A 21304-nucleotide genomic window follows, 5' to 3' on the forward strand; every position below is an offset into this window, starting at 1 on the left:
CATGGACAACAAGATGGAAGACTAAACACTTTTTTCACAGCCTATCAAACCTCTCCAAAATGGGAAATATGTTCAAGAGAGAAAATAATTTCAGTTGTTTCCATAGTCTAAAACATCATGAATGTATGTAAAGGTAAAAATTCAATTAAATTATATCAGAGAAGGCTAATCCCTAAACTTCAATTTACTGATTCATTCAGCATGTTTTCCTCCATTAGCCATCGCTCCAGAAAGATTACACAAGCTTAGACACAAGCTTGCCACGAAAGTCAACTTTGCTCCTCTACTTCTCCCTCCTTACTCTCTGGAAAAAACAAAGGCTTTGTCAGGCTGGTAGTGAAGCATGACAGTATTCTAGGCTATAAAAGTAGTCAGCTAGAGAACTGAGAGGGAACTGAGGCAGGGAACTTATGTGTGTCTCTCTATATATGTCTGTATATGTTTCTGTCTATGTACATGCAGAAGTACAACAGATCTGAAGCAAAGAGGATTGACATTGAAGTTGGGGCCATTCTATTCTCCAAAATTTCACTTATAGCATTGATTAGAAGCAATGAAATGTCAATTCTTTAGCTCAGGATGTGGCTAGGAAAGGTATGAAATCTAGCTCTATGGTAACTTCCATGAAAGGAGAAGGCATCAGAGAATAAATAAAAGGAGAATTATATAGGAAAAAATACTGAAAAGAATAAAGATCTCAGGAAGAAAATTTCTCAGTTAAAGACCTCGAGCATAAGCTGATGCTCCAACAGGGAAGAAATTAACAGTAAAGGAAAGGTTGCTTCCAGAAAGTAACCTTAATCTAGGACATCTATGAATAGCCATCACGACTGAAAGGAAAATGAATAAACACCTAATTAATAAGTGGCTCTACGGATTTTACAAGGAAGCATGGAACTACCTCAGTGGGTTCTTGATTTGTTTACAAGAGAAATGAGAATTGTGAAAGCAATATTTATGGTCTGCACAACAGAAAAACCTGCAGAATAGGAAAACAAAAACTTACATGGTAACAAGCCTTAGTTACAGGTGTTGAAGACGGTTAAGTTTAGGCAGCAGTCCAGCTGAACTCTCCCAACATTTCTTTTAAAAACTTTAAACTAATACCTCAAATGAAATTTTGTACCAGCAAAGCCAAGAAATGGTCAGATCGAGGCATTTTTCCAGCTTAAGACACCTTGGGAGGTTGGCAGGTGAGGTCTGTGGCACCAGGTAGGGAGCTAATCTGTAACACACATGACAGCAGCTCCAGTGGTGCACCTTTGAGGCAACTACAATAGTGTCAGCATTAGTAACAGCTTTGAGAATACTCAGAGCAGAGACAGTAAGGGGAAGGGAAAATTTTTTTTTTCTTTTTCTTTTTTTTTCTTTTTCTTTTTTTTTCATTTTTTTTTTTATTAAACTTTTAACATTTATTTTCACACAATTTTGGGTTACAAATTTTCTCCCCTTTTTTCCCCCTCCCCCCCCAGACCCAAGTTTTCTAATTGCCCCTGTGACCTATCTGCTCTCTCCTCTATCCTCCCTCCCTGCCCTTGTCTCCGTCTTCTCTTTTGTCCTGTAGGGCCGGATAGCTTTCTTGACCCCTTAACCTGTATTTCTTGTTACCCAGTGGTAAGAACATTACATTTGGTCCTAACACTTTGAGTTCCAACTTCTTTAGCTCCCTCCCTCTCTACCCCTTCCCCTTGGAAGACAGGCAGTTCAATATAGGCCATATCTGTTTAGTTTTGCAAATGATTTCCATACTAGTTGTGTTGTATAAGACTAACTATATTTCCCTCCATCCTGTCCTGTCCCCCATTACTTCTATTTTCTTATGGTCCTTTCCCTCCCCATGAGTGTTGACCTCGTATTGCATTCTCCTCCCCATGCCCTCCCCTCTATCCTCCCCCCCCATCCTGCTTGTGCCCCTGTCCCCCATTCTCCTGTATTATGAGATAGGTTTTCCTATCAGAATGAGTGTGCATTATATTCTTTCCTTTAGTGGAATGTGATGAGAGTAGATCTCATGTTTTTCTCTTGCCTCCCCTCTTTATCCCACCACTAATAAGTCTTTTGCTTGCCTCTTTTATGAGAGATAATTTGCCCCATATGACTTCTCCCTTTCTCCTCCCAATATTTCTCTCTCACTGCTTGATTTCATTTTTTTTTTTTTTAGTATATGATCCCATCCTCTTCAATTCACTCTGTGCACTCTGTCTCTATGTATATGTGCGTGTGTGCATATGTGTGTGTGTGTACTCCCACCCAGTGCTCAGATACTGAAATGTTTCAAGAGTTATAAATATTGTCTTTCCATGTAGGAATGTAAACAGTTCAACTTTAGTAAGTCCCTTATGATTTCTCTTTGTTGTTCGCCTTTTCATGGTTCTCTTCATTCTTGTGTTAGAAAGTCAAATTTTCTTTCCAGCTCTGGTCTTTTCATCAGGAAAATTTGAAAGTCTTCTATTTCATTGAAAGACCATTTTTTCTCCTGAAGTATTATACTTGGTTTTGCTGGGTAGGTGATTCCTGGCTTCAGTCCTAGTTCCTTTGACTTCTGAAATATCCTATTCCATTCCCTTCTATCCCTCAATGTAGAAGGTGCCAGATCTTGTACTATCCTGATTGTATTTCCACAATACTTGAATTGTTTCTTTCTAGCTGCTTGCAATATTTTCTCCTTTACCTGGGAATTCTGGAATTTGGCCACAATGCTCCTAGGAGTTTCTCTTTTTGGATCTCTTTCATGCGGTGTTCTGCGGCTTCCTTGAATATTTATTTTGCCTTCTGGTTCTAGAATCTCAGGGCAGTTTTCCTTGATAATTTCGTGGAGGATGATGTCTAGGCTCTTCTTTTGATCATGGTTTTCAGGTAGTCCCAGAATTTTTACATTGTCTCTCCTGATTCTATTTTCCAGGTCAGTTGTTTTTCCAATAAGATATTTCACATTCTCTTCCATTTTTCGAATCTGCGCGGTATGTTCTGAGATATCTGTCTTTCTCGAAAAGTCCAAAGCTTCCATCTGTACCATTCCAGATTTGAGAGATCTATTTTCTTCAGTAAGCTTTTGAATCTCCTTTTCCATTTGGTTAATTCTGCTTTTGAAAGCATTCTTCTCCTCATTGGCCCCTTGCACCTCCCTTGCCAGCTGAGTTAGGCTAGTTCTCAAGGTGCCAATTTCTTCAAGATTTTTTTGGTTCTCCTATAGCAGGGAGCTGATCTGTTTTTCATGCTTCTCCCTTATACCTCTCATTTCCCTTCCCAGTCTTTCCTCCATCTCTGTAACTTGTTTTTCTAAATTCCTCTTGAGCTCTTCCATGGCCCGAGCCCATTGGGTGGGCTGGGACACAGGATCCGCGATTTCTGTGTCTTTGCCTGAGGGCAAGCATTGTTCCTCCCCATCAGAAAGGAAGGGAGGAAGTTTTTTTTCTCCGATAAAGTACCCTTCAATAGTTTTATTTCTTTTCCCTTTTCTTGGCATTGTCTCCACCTAGTGGTCTGACTTCTGAATGTTCTCCTCACACCCACCTCGCCTCCTGGTCCTCCTAGCCAGTGTTTGGGGACTGATATTCAAATGCTGCTTCCCGCCTTAGGATTTTTGGCGGGGGCAGGGCTGCTATTCAGTGTGAGAATTAAGTTCAGGTGCTGAGGTCAGGGGCAGGGCCGCCTCTCTGGCTCAATTCCCTCAGGAGGATTATGCACAGACCTTCCACAATGGATCCAGGCTCCCGCCCATTTGGGGAGCCCCCCGTACGCAGCCACCTCTCAGCCCCCACCTCCCGGGGGGGCCCGAGCCATGGGGGCACCTCACTCCCCTCTCAACCCGCCAAAGAGACTCTCTCACCTACCCCCGTCAGTCACCTGTTGGTGGGGGGCCCATGCAGCTGCTGAAGATCCTGCCTCCGGATCCCTCTCAGAACTGTGTCTCTCGGAGCCGCGGCCGCTGTCGCCTCCGCAGGTCCGGGCTGGGCACCGTGTCTGCAGCGCGACGGACCTTCTGCGAGAGGTTTGCAGGTCCCTCTGTGGGTGAGGGGACCCGCATGGCCACTGGAGACTCCCTCCTGCAGCCCTCTCGGATCTCTTTCCCATGGTGTTGCTGCCGTGGCAGGGCTGCTCTCCTCTTCCCGCCCGGCGCCCAGTCCCCGGCGCGAAGGACCCCCCCCGCGAGAGGTTTGCAGGTCTCTCCGGAACAGAAATCTCCCTCGCTCCAATATTCCGTGGTCTCTGGGTGCAGAGTTCGCCCTGGGTTAGTCCCCTCTGCCATTCTGTGGTTTGTGGGTTCAGAGCTATGTGTATGTGCGTCTTTCTACTTCGCCATCTTGGCTCCACCCCGGGAAGGGAAAATTTTAAAGAGATTATTTAGGACCTTCTGCTAACACTAGATGCAAATGACACTGACTGAAAACTCTATGTTCCATAAACAATTGTAAACAATCTTTCCAGGATAGAGAAGAACACTTCTTGTCAGTCACAAGGGATTGGGGCCCTGGTCACAGTTCTGACATAGAAAGGAGTACTAATGCTTCTGGCTGCAGGAGAGTGTGGGTCCTACTTACATTTCCAGAGCCAAGAGGAGCACTAGCACTTGGGGCTGCAGAGGATCAGGAGCACTTGCTGGGTAAAGACCTGAGTGCAGACTGTGAGAGCAGTGACCACATCTCTCGCCAGATCTTACTACCTTGGAAGCAAAGAAAACTTGCAGACCCTTCAGAACTAGGTATGCAAACAGCAGCATGAAATAAAAACCAAAGTTTGGCACAGTGTCTCCCAATCCCCAAGTGAGGAAAGTGAAACTTTAACATAAAATTCAGAGTCAAAAAATGAACTGGAAAAAGTTGCAAAGAACAGTGAACTTGATTATAAAAGTGTACTATGTTGGCAGAGGAGATCAAAACATAAACTCAGGAGAAAGCAACTAAAAGCAAAGATGGAAAGAAAATGCTAATTGGACACAAAGCCACCAAGTATTCCTGGAGGAATTACAGGAAGAGGTAAAAGTAATACAGGAAAAATTGGGAAAAGTATTGATATTGTAGCTAGGAAATTACGAAAAGTGAATTAATAACTTGTTTTTAAAAATACTGGAGAAAATAGCACCATAAAGCATAGAATTGGTCTAGTGATTAAAGAGTCACAAAAGTTCACCAAAGAAAATAATTTCATGAAAAGTAAATTCATTAAAAACAATTTTGAGCTACCATCCTTCATCTATCACTTTGGTTTATATGACAAATAGGAACATAATAAATATTAGAGGGGATATGGGAGAATTTAGACACTAATGTATTTTAGATGGAGTTATACACTGATTCAACAATTTGGTAGAGCAGTTTGGAACTAGGCACAGAGGGCCACAAAACCCTTTGTCTCAGAAATAACACTGCTGGGTCTGTATCCCCCCAAATGAAAAAACAACAAAAAAAAGGAAAAATACCTGCCTGTACAATAATATTTAGAGCACTCCCTTTTGTGGAGGCAAAGAATTGGAAATTGAGGAGATGTTCATCAATTGGAGAATGGCTGAATAAGATATTGTATATGATTATGATAGACTGCTCTTATGCTACAAGAAATGATGAGGGCATGCTTCTAGGCAAACCTGGAAACATTCAAATTAAATGAGGCAAAGTGAATGAGTAGAAGCAGGAGAATACTGTACACAGTAACAGTAATGATGACTTATCTATTCTCAGCAATACAATGATCCAAGACAGTTCTGCAGGACTTATGATGAAAAATGCTATCCATTCTCAGAGAGAAAACAGATGCAGTCTGAATGCAGATCAAAACTTGCTTCTTCTTTACTTTCTTGCTTTCTTTTTTGTCTGTTTTCTTCTTTAAAAACATAACTAACATGGAAATGTTTTGCAAGATTTCAAATATATAACATATCAAATTTAATGAGAGGTGGGGAAGGGTAAAGAGAGAGGAGGGGAATTTGGAACTCAAAGATTTTAAAAGGAAATATTGAAAATTGTTTTCACTTGTAATTGAGAAAAATATAATTTCAAAATAGAATTATTGTACTACCTGAAAGCCATACTAAAAATAGAGAAAGTCTAGACCTCATATTTCAAGAATTTATGAGGGAAAAATTTTCCAATATATTATATCCAAAGGGAAAAATAAAAATTAAAGAAATTATGAACCACCCCAAAAATGAAAACTGTCAGGAGTATTCAGAGATCCCAGGTCAAGGAGAAAATGTTACAAGTAGCCAGAAAAAAAAAAATTCAGGGAAATTACATTTTGCTCAAAAGTGCTAGAAATATCAAATAATATCAAACAGTTTTTAGAGAAGGTTTCTCTGATAAATGCCTCATTTCTTGAATATATATGGAATTGATTCAATTTTATAAAAAAAAAGAGCCATTCCCCTTTTGATAAATGGTCAAAGGATATGAATAGTCAGTGTTTAGAGCATGAATCAAAATTATCGATATTCATATGAAAAAATGCTCTAAATAACTATTTATCAGAGAAATGAGCATTAAAACAACTCTAAAGTACTTCCTCACACCCATCAGAAATAACATGTTGGAGGGGGCAAGGGAAAATAGCTACACTAATAGGTACTGGTAGAGTTGTGAACTGGTCTATTGATTCTGGAGAACAATTTGGAAGTATATCCAAAGGGTGGTAAAATTGTGTATATTCTTTGATCCAGTAATACTACTACTAGGTCTGTACCCTAAAGGCATCAAAGGAAAAGGAAAAGGACATATGTAAACAAAAAGATTTATGTCAGCTCTCTTTGAGGGTGTGATTATCAATTGGAGATGGATAAACATGAGATGGCATTCAATTTTGACAATACAGTTGTGCTAAAAGAAATGACAAGGGAGTTGGTTTCAGAAAAATTCATAGGAAAACCTATATGAATTCATGCAAAGTGAAGTGAGAAGGATATATTTCTGTCCAGTAACAGTAGTGTTCCAACAATTATCAGTTGTAAAAGATTTGGCTACTCTGATCAATAAAATGGTCCAAGACACTTCCAAAAAACTCATGATGAAAAACTGCTATTTACCACCAACAAGAGAGAAGTGATGAACTTTTAGTACAAATTGAAGTATAACTCTCTCTTCTTTTTTATTATACGCTTAATATTTTGAAGATGTTTTATATGATTTCACAGGAATTGTTGATGTCCAGGGCAAGACACCTTAGAAGGACTCAAGTAAATGTCTATCATGCTTGGATAAGGGGGAACGCAACACAACGCAGGCAACGTCTTGGCTAGCCAAAAGGATTCTCTTAGCTACAGCACACATCAGGAATCAAGGTCCTTCCATCCTTGCTCAGCAGGATAATAGCACAGCAGGCTAACTATGAGACCTCTATCTGCAGTGTAGCATGCAAACTGTCAGCTTCAGAATCCCCAGCACAACAGGCACAACTAGTCAGCCACCCTAGAGAAGGGAGCTAAGCCTCTTGCTCCAGTGGCCCAACAACAGAAAGCCAGTGACCAGGCTGCTGGCCCCCACTGCAAGAAGCTAGGGACAGTGTTCACTGTACTCCAAGAGCAGAACTAAATTTTAAAAGTCATGAAACAGGTTTAAAAATGAGCAGAAAAAGAACCTTGAACATAGAAAGCTACTATAGTAAAAAGAAAGATTAAAGCACAAATTCAGAGAAGGAGAGCAATGTCACAATGCCTATATGTGAAGGCTCAAAGAAGAATACGAACTGATTTCAAGTGAAAAAAGTTCTCTTGGAAGAGCTCAAAAAGCACTTTAAAACTCAAGGTAGGTAGAACTAAGATGGCAGAGAAAAGGCAGGAATTTGCCAGTGTTCTCTCCCAAATCTCTCCAAATGTCTTTAAAAAATGACTCTAAACAAATTCTAGAGGAGCAGAATCTAAAAAAGACGGAGTGAAATAAATTTCAAGACCAGGACAACTTGGACGATCAACAGCAAAGGTTTGTTGCACCTGGGTGAGAGATGAGCATATTCTCACATAGGCCCCACCACCCAGCTCCAACTCTAACAAACCAGGAGTAGCGGTTGAAGGTGAATGAATTAGGAGCATCAGTGGCAACTGCTGCTTCTATAGCTCACACCCCACAGAAAATAAGGGGATAGAACAACTGGTCAAAAGGAGATTACAGGATCTTTTTGCTAGCACTGAGGCAGGATTCTGCTGTTTTGCTCATCATTAGATCCAGGTTGAAGTCCTCTGTGGCAGTTCCAGGGAGAGGACAAACAACTGCACAGCAGAGCTTGTGGCAGAAGCAGAGGGGAGACCTTCCTCACAGTTTCAGGTTAGAAAAGAGTAATAGTCATCACTCAAACACTGGAGCACAGTCAAGGAGAGAAATATCACCTCTCCTTAGATCATAACACCTTGGAAGAATAGGGAACTTATAGGTCCCCTGGAAATCTATGAAATAGCCACCTGAAACCCCTAAAGATTGGGACAGTGCACCAATCACATTGAAAACAGTTAAAGGTCAACTAATAGACTGGGAAAATGAGAAAACTATTTAAATAAATGCTCTTCTAACTACTATGGTGACAAAGAAATAAGCATTTTGAAGAAGGAAAAACGTCAAAGATCCTATATTCAGAGCCTTCAAGAAAAAATATAAATTGGTCTCAGTCCATGAAAGAACTCAGAAAGGATTTTGAAAACCAAGGAAGGTAAGTAGAGGAAAAATTGGGAAGACAAATAAGAGTGATGCAAGAAAATCACGAAAAATGAGTCAACAGCTTTGTAAAGGAGACCCCAAAAAGTACTGAAGAAAATAAAACCTGAAAAACCAGACAAGGCCAAATGGTAAAAGAGCTCCAGAGAGTCAATGATGAGAATAGTGCCTTAAAAAGAAGAATTTTCTCCAAGTGGAAAATGAGATCCAAAATCTCACTGAAGAAAATAGTTCCTTAAATTTTGGAATGGAGTAAGTAGAAGGTAGTGACTTCATGAAAAATAAAGAAACCATAAAATAAAACCAAAAGAATGAAGAAATGGAAGACAATGTAAAATATCCCATTGCAAAAGCAAGGGAATAAAAAAATAGATCCAGGAGACATAATTTAAAAATTATTAGACAACCTGAAAGCCATGATTTTTTTTTTTTTTAACAAACGAGAGCCTGGACATACACTTTCAAAAATTACGGAGGAAAACTCTCTTGATATTCTAGAACTACAAGGCAAAATAGAAATTGAAAGAACTCATCAATCACATCCTAAAAGAGATCCCCAAATTAAAACTCCAAATAATATTAGAGCCAAATTCCAGGGTTCACAGGCTAAGGAGAATGTAGAGCAAGCATCCAGAAAAAAATAATTCAAGTATCATGGAGTCACAGTGAGGATAAAGCAAGATTCTGAAGCTTCTACACTAAGAATCAGAGATAGAATATTTCAGAAGGCAAAGGGGGTAAAATTACAACCAAGAATGAGCTACCTATCAAAACTGAGTATAGTCCTTCAGAAAGAAAAAGCTATTCAATACGACAGAGGACTTTCATACATTCTTGATGAAAAAACAGAGTTAAATGAAAAATTTGACTTTCAAGTACAAGACTCAAGAGAAGCATAAAAAGGCAAACAGGAAAGAGCAATCATAAAGGACTTAATAAAGTTAAAATATTTACATTCCTAAATGATGAGATAATATTTATAATTCATAATACCTGTTTTTAGGGTAGTTACAAGGAGGATATAAATCTCTCTCTCTCTCTCTCTCTCTCTCTCTCTCAGAGAGAGAGAGAGAGAGAGAGAGAGAGAGAGAGAGAGAGAGAGAGACATAGAGCACAGGTGTGAGTTGAATGTAAAGGGATGATGTGCAATAAATAAAATTAAGGGGCTTGAGAGGAATATACTTGGAGAAAGAGAAATCTAGAGGCAGAATGGGGTAAACTATCTCATATAAAAGAGACAAGGAAAATCTTTTACATGGAAGGAGAGAGGAAGGAGACTGAGTAAACCTTACTTTGATCAGAATTTGCTCAAAGACAGAATGGCATACACACTCAGTTGAGTATAGAAATCTATCTTACCCTGCAGGAAAGTAGGAGGGGAAGGGTATAAGAGAGAGGGGTTAGTGATAGAAGGTAGGGCAAATTGGGTGAGGGGATAGTCAAAAGCTTTACAGTTTTGAAGGACAGAGTGAAAGAGAGAATAGAATAAATGGGGGGATGGTATGGAGAGAAATATAGCTAGCAATAGTAACTGTGGAAAACAAGTTGAAGCAGGTTTCTCTGATAAAGGTCTTATTTATCAAACATCTAGAGAACTGAGCCAAATTTATATATAGAATTTATAATCCCAGTTCCTATGGAATCATATCAACTTTATTGATACCAATTGAAATAAAGTGAGAGTCCAAATAAATTATTTCTCATATTGCCTTGGCTCATTGTTTTTATCATGGCTTTCAAATAGCCCAATAATTTTGAAATTATCAATCCTTTATGTATTTCCAGGTCAGTTGTTTTTTTTTCAATGAGAATTTTTATATTTTCTTTTTATTCTTTTAATTTCACTTAAATTAATCTTTAAATGATTTAATTTCATTTAAATGATTCTTAAATGTCTCATAGAGTCATTAGATTCCCTTTGTACAATTCTGATTTTTAAGGAATTATTTTCTTCTTCAGGGTGGTTGGCTTGAAATTTAAAAAAAAAAATGATGTGGTAGAAGCAAATGACACTTTTGCTTTCAAAGGGAAAAAAATGGAGCTCTAGTATATGCCAGGAGTATTTTCTATGATTCAAGTTAAGAATAGAAATTGGCAGCTATTGTCCCCATCAAGTGTCATTCTATTTATAAATCTCCTAGATATAATCCATGGAAAAGTCATGTTTTCTTCTCTGAATAAAGTCCTTGGTACAATGTTGATTCAAACTTGAACTTCAAAGGTTTCCTTATGTCATACAGGGGATAGAGTACTGAACTTGGAATCAAGAGGAATCACCTTAATGAGTTTAAATCTGACTGCAGACAATTGCTAGCTATGTGACCCTTGGCAAGTCTCCTAACCTTGTTTAGCTCAGTTTTCTTATCTGTAAAATGAAATGAAGAAGAAAATGGTAAATCACTCCAGTACCTTTGCCAAGAAAACCAAAAATAGGGTCATGAACAGTCAGACAAGACCAAAAAGATCTGAGCAACAACAACAACAACAATTAGTTTAGGAAGTTGATCTTTTCAAGATATTATATTTGTTTGAGGTTTGTTTTTGTTTGATGATTTAAAGTTATATTGATGTTCTAATTTTACATTGGAAATATTTACTTACACATTACTCTTACCTCATGAGAGAACTCTGGTAACAAAATCAAACAAGTGAACTGATTAATATGGTGACTTCATTTGATAGGGCAGGTGATATTTCACATTGGTAGCACCTCTATCTCTCTGAATCCATCACTTTTTTCAGGAGAGCATATTTCATGTGGAATAGTGAATGATCATATTTCTCACAGCTTTCAAAGTGGTCTGTTGTCACATTATTGTTATCATATGATTTTTTTTTCTGCTGGTTCCACACATCTCCTTCATCAGTTTCTAAGTTCTCATAACTGTTTATATTTTTATAATATTGATGATACAATACAAATTATTCTTTTATCTCTGCTTGCTTCACTTTTCAATAGTTCACATATAAGCCCTTTCATAAATTTTTGAAATAATTTGTTTCTTCGTTTCTTACTATTCCATCATATTTATATTCTGCATCTCTATTTACTAGTTCTTCAGTTTATGGGCATCCCTTTAGTTCCTAATTTTACTTTTTTTGTTTGTTTGGTTTGGTTTGGTTTTGCCACAACAAAAAGCTGTTCTAAATATTTCTGTAAATATAGGACCTTTTATCTTTGTTTGATCTCTTTTTTGTGTAGGTTTGGAGGTGAAATAGCTGGGTTAAAGGGCATGACCTGCTCACTAACTTTTGCACATTCTTCCAAATTCCTTTCTAGAATGCTTGTGCCCTTTCCGAACTCCACCAACAATGCATCAATATTACTGTTTTCCATAGCCCTTTGTTAATTTTACTCAGATTTTTCTGTTTAACTAACTATTTTCATAATTTTTACTTTTAACATTTGAGGGAAAACTGAAGTTGAATGAGAAATGCAAAGAAGTGCCTCAGACTTTGAATGGCAAGAAAGCCATTACCAAAGTATACTACTAATCAAGGATGAAAACCTGACTGCCAAGTTTTCCAGGTACACTGACCTTCACTTGTACTTAATTGGGTATCCATCCTCTGGGGAACCACCTCTGCTACTTCATGGCAATTTGTCTATATCAATTCTACCATTTCAGGGAATCAATATTAATGAAAGTTATGACACTGACTAGCCTAACATCCATTGTACATACCATAATGCATGGTTCAACAGTCATAATTACTATGGAGTGAATGTGGATTTGTCCCAGGGTACCAAAATGGTTGGCAGGAAAGGGAGTGGGGCTCATCTTCCTCCATAGAGTAACTTCTATCCCATTCACACTAGGCTCTATCCACAAAGTACAACCATCTAATACACTTAGAATCCTAGCACTATGGAAATCTTCTCCCAGGACTCTCTCATTGCCTCCACCCCCAACACATTCTGAAAGTCAACTGTCTTTTCTTTTTCCTCTCTCTCATTCCCATATACCTCAGATAGCTTTTCATTTAATACCACAGAAAAATAGAGAATTCTTTGTTATAGCCACTGTGTACACTAGAAATTGCTTTTCCCCCATGGGATGCTGCAGAGGATTGCCTCTGATGATGATGGCACCAGCTTCCCAGTGATGGCAGTGCAATATTAGGTTCATATTCTGAGCCCTAGATAGATACAGTCACATCTTAAATTCCTTTGAAGGAGCAGACTTCAGGAATTTAGAATTAGTTTTTAAAGTAGTATTTATTTAACTTGCTGCCTCCCTCTTTCCTGTCAGGCTGAGGTAACCTGCCTCACTGAGGCAGTATGAAGAGTTAAACACTTTGTTCTTCCATGGCATCAGCCATAACAGCCAGCTGTACAGTAATGAATGGGATGAAAAGGCAAACAAGGCAGGGGTACAGAGGATGGCAATAATGATTTCACCAATATCATTTTCCTTCTTCTTCAAAGGAAAAGGAAAATCAGAATCTATAAATGTCCTCTTCTGAGTTCCTACTCCAGGTATAAAAGAACAGTAGAACGGTAGTGTTCCCAGACTAGAACACTAAATCTGAGGGTACCCACCTTTTCTAAAAGCATGGAATGTATAGTCTCTACTCCAGTTGCACATAAGTTGCTTTTTGACTATGTCTGGTCTAGCAGGTTAGAAAGAATTGCACACCAATTTTGAAAAAGCTAGGTAATTAATAATTTCATGAAAATATATTTATTAAATACTTAGTGTGTGCCAGGTACTTAAGATTAAAAATATAAAAGTGAGACAATCCCCTAAGGAGTGGATATTCTTTTAAAACATTTATTCTTTTTTGTTTTTACATAACTTACATTTTCTGTTAATCTTTTCTTCTTCTCCTTTCAGAAGGGGAATCAATATCCTTTGTGGTAAAGAATTTAAAAAATCAAAAATTATTTCAGAGAAAATTAAATGATGCATAGAAAAATACTGACATTTTATACAGTGTTCCATACCCTGGCTTCCTCACTTCTTCAAAGAAATCTGGGAGATGTCTTCTCATAGCTATTCTCTGGGTTTAAACTCGGTTATTATAATTTCATAGCCTTAAGTTTCAATTGTTTTATTTGTGTAATTTCAATTTTCATTTTAATAACATTGTTGTATAAGAGTGAGGCCTGCTTAGGAAATTATCCCACCTTCCTTAAAGTTTATGACTAGATGGTCAGACTTGGTGATGCATTCCTGTAACCCTGCTACTGGGGAAGGTTGAGGCAAGTGGATCACTGAAACTCATGAGAAATTCTAAGATGTACCAGGGCCAAAGCTGATTGGATGTCCATACTATTTCTGGAATCAATATGGGAAACCCCAAAGAACAAGGAGCCTCCTCTTTGCATTAGAAGGGGCAAATAATTTCAGGAAAAATAGAGCAGGTTAAATTTTCTTTGCATTCAGGGATCAGTGGGGTGGAAAACATAAATGGTCATGGCACTTACATTATGAACTTGTAAGGAAGTCTCAGTTTCAAAAAAAAAAAAAGTGACAATTTGCTCCTCCTAAAGCATTAACTATGTGAGAATGTACATTGATTGATCACTAGATGTGGACAAGGTCTGGACCACCCTGTTGAATCCATAAGTTATTCACAGGCTTTAGATTATGTATAAAATATCCTTGATTAGTTTAGATCCTGTGAAGAGTCATTGGATGAACTGGAGTGATGTTTCATAAGAAGCCTATTTGCATGAAAACCTTTATTATACCTTGTGGGGCTTGTTAAAAAAAAATCACTGAGATAACTGGAATTGGGATTGCATTGTCTGGTGATGTGCGGGAAAAACAAGAGACCTCAAGGGATTAGCTAGAAAAAATTAGCAGCACAGGGAAAACAAATAAAAGGAGAAAAACATGGGAATAAGTCTTGACTGAGAAAGGAGAAATTGAAGAGAGCTATTGGTCCTACAGGTATTTGGGAGAAGATCTGTTATCATAAAGGATCCATTGAACCCATTTCCTCAAGGACTGAAAGACTTTCCAAGAAAAGGTCTACTTTCCCCTAAATTTGTCCACTTGGTGCCTGTCTAAAATAAGCTTTATTTAGTTCTTTACCCAAATGTTCCACATGAATTTTGCTTCAATGATAAAGAGACTACGGGTTAGCTAGAGAGCGTAACATAGCCAAACCCCAATCTTAAATGTTAGAAATTTTCCTAACTGAGGACTGACCAATTGTCATTGCGCTCCTGGTTTTTCCTTTAATATAAATTCCTTTAACTAGCTGAGAAGAGAATTACATGAACATGAAGGTCCATTATGCTGCCCCCAGTATACACTGAAATAGATTATGACTGATCAGATCTTTAGAAACAAAGGGAAGAAGGGAGGGAGGGTTGAAAATTTAGTGATGACTATCTCTGGTCACCTGTACTAGCACTGCCCACAGCGATAGCTATATCCATATTATAGCCATATTATCTTCCAGATATCGCATTATATCAATTCATACAATTCTTGGTATGCTTCATGGGAAGCTCCATGTATTCATGAAGCTAAACTCATAGGAAAAGAAAGCAAATATAGGGGAATAGCTCCTAGAGTATTGAGTTTGGGCTGGGGAGTCACAAGGATAAAGAGTCAAAGGGATAGATCCATAGGGCTCCACTGGTACCTCCTTTTGAAGCAACATTAGCTTTGGTTTTATTTCTGTCCACAGCAAAAAGTGGAAAGCAAAGTGGGTGAGGGTATAAGAGGAAAGGGTATTGGGAGTAGGATATGAGTTGGGTAAGTGAATAGATTGGAAGACATCCAGATGGATACATCCATGTTCAAATCAGGATGGGATACATAGTGTAGTCTGGATGGTGCTAGTCTAGGCATGTTGGGCAGGGATAAGGGGAGAGATCAAGTAGCAAGGCATATTTGAAAATGTACAAGTAATTTAAGTATGAATGGAATAAAATATGATCTGTGGCTAGCTGGATATGGTCAGTTAGGTGATATTTAACTCATTTTTTCTGATCAAGCAATTGGAAATGCCCCTGCTAAATGAGAAAACCAAGATGTCCAGATAGCATGGTTCAGATCCAGAGGAAGGAAAGAAATAGTAGCAGGCCCAGGCTAGAATTTGCTAACAACACAGCACCATCCAAAAATGGAATTGGTTGCCTTGAGAGAGGTAGTAAGTACCTTATCACAGGAGTAAAATCCTTTCAAGTCATCTCTGCCTCCAAAAGAGGCATGAGAAAAATGCCAGACAAGAACTCTCTCATTCTGAGGCTAAAATTCATGTTTTGGATTTTCTGTTTGCAAGTCACTCTTATTTGTTCTCTGACTTTCTGGACTTCAGAAATATGCAACGCACTCATATCTCTCTTAACTAATTTCCAGAAACTTGGGCTCTTGTCTGTTTGGATCTTCAATAATTTCCAGTCCTTTCTTGCCATGTTTCGCCACCATGTTACATACAACACAGCATGATAAACGTATTCCAAGTTTTATATTTCATGAGAACCATTGGATAGAAATAGTGAAGCAAAGAAATATTCATCCTGCTTATGAACGGAACTAATAAGTGGTCATAAAAGTTACTTCAAGAAGCCCTATTTGTCATGTTATCTCTCAATGTATTATGTAAAAAAAACCCTTAGCCTGATAAAGCCAAACCATAGAAAACCTTTAGGATATCCCTATCAGCATAATTTAACAATAATCTTTGTGTATATCCATACAACAGGAGCCATGGGGGCAAAATCAGTCTACTATTGTAACAGTCAGAAAAAAAATGGAAAGCTGACTGATAAATAGAACCAGTACTTAAATTACTGGTTTAAATTACAACTTTTACCCATTTTCTCCCTATTCTTATTCTTCTCCTTGAAATTCTGTTCCTGAAGAATACAGGTGCCCTCTTTATTACCTGATCTAGGAGAAGAGAGAACTTCCTTGATCTCACAGAAAGAATTTACAGAATCACAGAATTTGAGAGTCAAAAAGAATCTCAAAGGCCATCTAGGTCAACCCATAGTTAAGAGGAATGACCACTGTCACATAATTGAAAAATTCTCATCCAGTCTCTATTTGAAGATCTTTAATGAGATGTAAGCCACTTTCTCCCAAGGCAACCCATTACACTAATGGATAATTCTATTAGGAAGTTTCTCCAAACATTGATATCAAACTCACTACTTTGCAGCTTCTGTCCATTGCTACTGACTTGATGCCTTTTCTTCATGACACCCCATTCACACACTCGAACATAATTGTCATATTTTTTTCCTTCCTCATTCCTTATTCTTTTGCAGATTAAACATTCTTTCAACCAATCATGAAATGACATAGAGTCAAGGCCCGTGTGATCCTAGTTTCCCTCCTCTGGCCATTTTCTACCATATCAATGCTTTTAAAGTACATCACCTAGAACTGAATACAGCACTCTAGGTATGGGATAATTATAAGGACTTTCAGCTAAGATGGATAAATGGTAGACCACATACAAACACAATTCTCCTGCTCTTCCTTTAGCAACAGTTTAAAACAAGGACCAGATTGAATAACAAACAAATAATCTGAGGAGAAATTTCAGTTCCCTTCAGTCTCCCATTGCCCACCTAACCTAGGCCTACACACAAAAAAGTGAGAAAGTACAGATACTAGAAGGGAAGTCTTGACAAATAATTCAGTAAGAGAATAAGTAAGCAGACCTGAAACTTTCCTAAAGGAGAACTGAAGAGACAGTGCTAAGGTAGAACCCATAACTTTGACTAAAGGAGCTCCAAAATAGACAAAAGATGTAATGCTCCCCATTCAAAAGGGAAGGAGAGGGCAGAATCTGTTTCAATTTAGGAAGTAAAGCTTGAAAATTAATTAATAAAAAGAAACCATTACTGATAAAGAAATGTCATAATCCAGAGATGTCCCAGGAACAAATCCATAAGAAGGGAATAACTCCACATTATGTATAATCAAATATTGAATTTAAATCACAGATTTGCCACATGGCCAACTGGAATTTATGAAATAAACATAATCTCTTTAAAATGATCATATAATAAAATGCAAGCTCCAGAGGAAAGAAAGGTAAATGAAATGATATCTAAGGGGGAAATCATTGGAAGGGGAATAAAGAGCTTAAGTTAGAAGAAATAAAACCTTATTCAAGTAATAGATTTCCAGAAAATGACACTTCAACTGAGGTCAATGATACTATGAGAAAGTGAAATATATCAAAACAAAAATGAAAGGTAAAAAAGCCCTTATAAAATGAAAATTATTTTCTATCAACAACATATACGAAAGAAATATAATCTATGAATCATAAGACTGCCTGCAAAGCCCACCAGAAAGACCCTATCAGGAATATCATATTTCAAGAATTTATAAATGAAAACTGGTCAGACCAACCAGAACAAGAGAACAAAGTAAATATGCAAATAATACACTATTTATTTACTGAAATAAAATGAAAACTCTCAGAATTATCCTGGTAAAACTCTGAATTTTCAAATCAAGAAAAAAGTACTGTAATTAGTCAGAATGAAAGAGTTGAAATACCAAGGATTGTGTCAGACCTGGAAGTTGCTACCATGAAGGAAAACTTGAAATAAGATAAGCTAAAGGCAAATGATGTGAGCTTAAAACTAAGAGTAACACTCAGAAAAGTTGAGCATATATAATCTTTTTAAGGGGAAAAATTGATAATTGATCTTTAGTGAATTTGGGGACATCTAAGAATTTTTGACAAAGTGACCAGAATGAAGTAGATACTCTGAAATGGAAACATAGGAGTCAAAAGAAATAAACGTAAAGACATTTGAAGAAGTCTCAGTGAGGCTGAAGTTTTTATATTCTAATGAGGAGAGGGGAAAAAACCAAGTATCCCTTCCAAATTCTACTGCCTTCAAGGGCCATAGATTAAAAGGAGAGAAAAAGAGAGAGAGAGAGAGAGAGAGAGAGAGAGAGAGAGAGAGAGAGAGAGAGAGAGAGAGAGAGAGAGAGAAGGAGAGAGGGAGGGAGGATCTGTGCTCTAAATTTTGATGACCCTACCTTAATAGGAAAAAGGAATACACTAAGGAAAAAGAGAGAAGAGGAAGCTAAAATTGATGATTTCATATGAAGGAAGTATTTGAGAAGACTGTGCAAACATGGAGGGGTGTGTTACGTATAAACTTTACTTTCTTTTGAACTAGAAAAAGAGAATTGTGTATATGCACATAATGAAGAAGAATTTAGTATAGAAATATTTTAAAGGCAACAAAATATTGGACAGGGAGAGAAATATTAAGATAGAGGTTTCAGGAACAGATAAATTATCAGTAAAATAAACTCCCACTTGAAAGGATAAATATAAAGGAAGAGAATAAAAAGAAAAAATAGTTAATTTGGTGCATTGCTGCACAGTAGCTAAAACTTTGGCAATGAACCACACTACTAAAGAGAAATGGTACCAATACATTGCATTATCATGCCACTATTTTTTTGAAATCAACTCATTGCCTTAATGGAGTAAGGCTGCTAATGACAGTACTGTTCTTGGAAATATATGAAGAACATTTGTTGAAAAACAGTAATTTAACAGAAATTAAATACATAAAATTTAAAGTAGATTCCATTTGTATTTTTTAAATTATTGTCTTGTTAAACTCACATGCTGTGCAGTAAAACAAAATTTTAGAAGAAGAAAAAAAAATGTGACTGAGGCCTAGATGGGGAAGAGATCAGAAGTAGTGGAATGGAAGTAAAATGCGTAAAATAGAAATGAGCAGTATTGAGTGTATCTCTCTCAAAATGCTCTCTTCATTGACAAATGGCTCATGAAGTGGAGGGAAAGGTGAAATAAAAGAAATGTACAGAAAGACAAAGGAAAAGGAAATGAACAATTAACAAGCATAATTCTGTGTGAATAAGATGAGCACACTCACAAAATAGAGGAGGATAGTGAAGGGGATTAGAAAGTAGAATCCCTGAATATTGGATATATTCAAAAATACTATGTTTACAAGAAACACACTTAGAACAATAACATTGTTGAAGGTTAATATCAGGGTCTAGAAGAAAATCGGACTATTCTATTACAACTCCTTCCTTTCATTGCCTCTTACTATGCATATTTCTTTCTCAGAGGATCAAAAGAAATGGTTCTTTTGAAGTAGGGTCTAGCAGGGAGCTGCAACCCCTAACTTCATCTAAGCTAGTATACAAAATGAAGTGAATGATCCAGTTGATATTTAATATATCTAGGTAAGGCAAAATCACAAGTTCCAAAGAAATCAATTGCAACTTATTTTGAATCTAGATAAGGTGTCAGCTTGTCATTCTATTTACATTCTTAATCTAGCATGAACATTTTTGCCCGTTTACCTTTTTCATATATTCAAGCCTGCCTATGAACCTATTCCCACTTCCAATACTGATCATCCCCCCCCCCCCCAGCAAATGTTTTTGTTCATTGTTAAGAGCTTATCAATATGCAGCAGGAATCTCTTCACCCATTATAGCCCACTCTCCTCCCTCACACCCTCTCATCCTTTCTACCCATTGAAGCTTATTATTTGCTATGAGCAGAGTACTCACCTTGGGCACTTGATCACCCTCTAATTCTACCTTTACTTGCCTTACTGATCAAGAATTTTTAATCCTTCATCTTTAGCACAAATGAGTATTTTTTACCTATGAGAAAGGTATAACTTTTCAACACATTCTCTAGAATGACAATGCAAAGATATACTGGAACAAATATTTAACTGTGTCTTTTGTTGATTCTGCAATCAACTAGCTTGATGATTTTGAACACATCATTTCCTCTCTCTAGGCCTCAATTTCATTCATCGGATGAGAAGGTTAACCTAGACGGTCTCTAAGGTCCCTTCTAACTTTTGGACTATCCAAACGTTTTGGACAAATGCCCAAAGTTGTAGTGTGTAAATTTTCTAGCTTTTTCAGAAATTATGCTTTTTTCTTTCTCTTTTCTCAGCCCTTAATAAGCTGTCTATTTCCCATTGCTTCTGTGATTGAGATTCAATTAGTTTTATTTTAAAGTAGGAAGTAGATCAAATTTTAAGTGGCTGACTTTTCCAGATACTTATTCTGGTTTATCCCAAGCCAGAAACAGCACCCTGATCTCCTTAAGTAGAAGACCAATTAGCCTAGAAGGAGATGGCACATGGTGGTAGCTTTCTCACTCAACTACTACCTTAATAAAACCACAGATCTCTTCTGGTAGAAAGATATCCAAAGGCAAGTTCCAAGCTGTATCAGAAAAAACAAAACAAATCCAAAAATCATAAAATAATATAAAACAAAACCAAAACCCAGTCCTCACATAGTTTTCTACTAAGATAACATTACATTTCCCCAAGTTTTATAATTGTTCTTGGTTGGAAATTAAAAGAAAAAAACAAAATAAAGAAACCCTTACCTTGTGCAGAGATAGCAGTGAAGGAGCAGAGGACTAGGGAAAGCAGCCACGTCTTTTCTGCAGCAGTGTGTTTCCAACTGTGTGGTAGAGGTATCTGAGTTGTTCTTCAGGACTGTCTGTGATGAGAGCTGCACAGGGGTTAGCTGACTGACATTCTAGTTGATTGACTCACAGACTTACAACCCAAAGGGGCAAAAGACAATTCAATTAAAAAAAATAGTTTTACCCTTTACCCGAAGATCTTGGTGAGAGCCAGTGTTGATGTGTTGAAATTCCACCCACAAATAACTTCCCCTCTTCATTTCTTTGGCTCTCATCCAAAA

At 37.5% G+C, this 21304-nt stretch overlaps 1 protein-coding gene across 8 annotated transcripts in view; it reads right to left on the bottom strand.

Moving 5' to 3' along the window:
* LOC140519351 (liver carboxylesterase 1-like) overlaps positions 1–21284 on the bottom strand; it is a 74295-nt gene extending 53011 nt beyond the window's left edge. For 3 of the 8 annotated variants that reach the window (XM_072632262.1, XM_072632259.1, XM_072632258.1), the window contains exon 1: positions 20982–21271. The gene's annotated coding sequence lies outside the window, so the exon portion shown is untranslated. Of the gene's footprint in view, positions 1–13437; positions 13488–20756; positions 20813–20981 lie in introns of all 8 variants that reach the window. The other 5 variants (XM_072632263.1, XM_072632260.1, XM_072632265.1 and 2 more) reach the window with 4 other exon arrangements.
* Positions 21285–21304: the final 20 nt, after the last annotated feature.

The sequence above is a fragment of the Notamacropus eugenii genome, chromosome 1 (assembly GCF_028372415.1).
Source record: "Notamacropus eugenii isolate mMacEug1 chromosome 1, mMacEug1.pri_v2, whole genome shotgun sequence".
NCBI classification, from domain to species: Eukaryota; Metazoa; Chordata; class Mammalia; order Diprotodontia; family Macropodidae; genus Notamacropus; species Notamacropus eugenii.